Below are 2,500 nucleotides of genomic sequence, written 5' to 3' on the forward strand. Positions count from 1 at the left end.
CCTGGGCCTGCGCGCCGGCTCTCGTGTGTGCGTCCGGCTGACCCGACCCGCGGTGCCGCCTCCGGTCTCTGGCTCACCCGAGGGCGGCGGGGCGTTGGGTCTTCTACCCCGTGTGACTCCCCTCCCCGCCGCAGGCACCCGGTGGTGGCTGAGACGACGACCCCACCCCGCAGGCTCCGTGCCACGTGTCAGGCGTTCTCCTCACTCGCGGGGTCGTCGGCCACTTTTGCCTGAGAGGAGAAAAAAAAAAAAAAAAGAAAGAGGGGGTTTGGGGTGCCGCCGGTGAGGCCGAAGCAGGCTCCTCTGGTGATGGTCCTCGCTGTGCGTGCCCCTCCCCTTCGGGGCCTGGTGGTCCCTGGCTCTCTGGCATGACTGATCGATGTGGTGATGTCGCGCTCTCCTGGGCCGGGCCTTAAGGTCGCGCCAGACGAGGGACGGACGTTCTTGGCGAACGGGACCGCTCTTCTCGTTCTGTCCGCGGGCCTCCCCGCCTCTCTCCTCACGCTCTCCCGGCCTGTCGAGGGGTGTGGGGAAGGGCAGGGGTGGTGGTCCCCGGCCCTGACCTTCGGCCTCCCGCCCCCTGCCTCACGGCGTGGGTGGCGGGGCCGTGGTCCTCGGACGCAGCAGACGCTCTCGCTTCGCCTCCTCGGCGTGTTGCCCCCGTGGGCGGTCCTCCCCGCGTTGGTGGGGGGGTGCCGTCCCGCCGCTGCGCCGCGCGCCCCTGCCGGTGCGTGAGCGTGCCTCGTTCGATCCTCTGTGGTGCCCCTGGAGCGCTCCAGGTCGTCCCTCAGGTGCCCGAGGCCGAGCGGTGGTGTCGTTCCCTTCTCCCAGCGTGCTCCTCGGGGTCCCCGCCGCCGCGGTGGTGCGTCCCGTGAGTGGCTCTCTTGGGGGGGTCGAGACGGTAAGGGAGGCGTGCCTCTGTTTTCCCTCCCTCGGTTGGGGGAAACAGGGGCCGCCTCGTCGCGGTCGTCCTCCCACGGTGTTGCTGTGGCACGGGGGGACTGACTCGGGCCAGGCGAGCGTCCGCGTGTGCCCACCCTCCCCCCCCACGTGTGTGTGTGTTTGTGGCGGTCGGGGGGGAGGGGGTCGCACGCGGGCGTGGGTGGCGAGCGCGTTGGGCCGGGGCCTGTGAGAGAAGGGGGTCTTTCCGCCCCTCTCGGGCGTGCTCCCTCCTCTCGGGGCCCCCGATGGACGGGCCTGGGGGCGGCGGAGGTTGTGCCCCCGGCTGTGGCCGCGAATGCTCCTCTGGGCCTCGTGCTTACCCATACCGCAGACCCCTCTCCCAAACCCCGCCCAGTCGTGGACTTTGGCGGCTCGTGGAGCGCCTCCGTGGGCGGGCCCGAAGGGGAGACGATGGGTTGGGGGGACGACGCCCCCTCGGTGAGGAAACCTTCTCTAGCGATCCGAGAGGGAGCCTTGGGGTACCGGACCCCCCAGCCGCTGCCCCTCCCGCGCGTGCAGTGGCCACGGTGTTGGCGACTGCCAGAGCACGTGGGCGGAGCCCCTCGCCTTCGCGGCGGGAGGGTTCTCTGCGCCGGCCCCGCGGTGGGGCCGGGCGCCGCTCTTTGCCTACCGCGGCCCGCGCCTCCCCCCTCTGAGTCGGGGGAGGGTCCCGCCAAGGCCGGGCGTCCGGCGCGGGGCCGCGCGTGCGCGTGCGCGTGCGTGTGCGTGCGCGTGCGGTGACACACCCCCCTCTCGGTGGCGAGGCCGAGGGGGGCGGGCGGGGACGCCCGGGCGTCCCGACGACTCCCTAGTCCCGCAGCCGCGAGGAGCCCGTCGCGCCTGCCCTCGCCGCGAGTCGGCAGCCGGTGGCGGTGTTGCGGGCACGGTGCGGGCCGCCTCGCTCGGGGGCGTTCACCCGGGGCGCGGGCCCCGGGGGTCGGACTCGGACGACGGCGGATCTGGCGAGGACGGAGGGGTTTGAGCTCGGTTGGACGGACGGGGTCCCTCCGCGGTACGCGGGGGGACCGTCGCACGCGGGGCCTGGCGGCGGGGCCGGGTCGTGGGAGGCCCCGGGGTGGCTGGGGCCGGCCGGCGTCTCAGGCGTCGTGGGACCGCCCTCGTGTGTGTGGCGGTGGGACCCCGCGCTTGTTTTCCTGGTGGCCCGGTCGTGCCTCGGCACTTTCCCTCCCTGGGCGGGCGCCCCGCGCCCCTGCCCCGCGGCCCTCGCCGTGTGCGCGTGCCGCCCCCTCCCCGTCGCCGTCGACGCCGCCGCCGCCCCCTCCCCCGGCCCACCCCACCCCACCCGGCCGCACCGCGTCCCCCTTCCACCGTCTGGGACCGAGCCGTCCTCGCCCACGTGAGGGTGTCGCCCCCCCCCGCCACGGCCGCCTCGGCCGGCGGGCGGCGTCCCCGGGTGGAGAGCTCACGGTTCCCGAGGCGGAGAAGTCGGGCGCGGCAGCGGAGGGGTGTGTGTGTGTGTGATGGGGGGCCCGCGAGGTGGGGCGGACCGGTGCGCGCGCGCGGGAAGAGTGTTGTCGCGGGCAGGCCGCGGCTCGTG

Source organism: Kogia breviceps (genome assembly GCF_026419965.1).
Source record: "Kogia breviceps isolate mKogBre1 chromosome 20 unlocalized genomic scaffold, mKogBre1 haplotype 1 SUPER_20_unloc_13, whole genome shotgun sequence".
In the NCBI taxonomy this organism is placed as follows: domain Eukaryota; kingdom Metazoa; phylum Chordata; class Mammalia; order Artiodactyla; family Physeteridae; genus Kogia; species Kogia breviceps.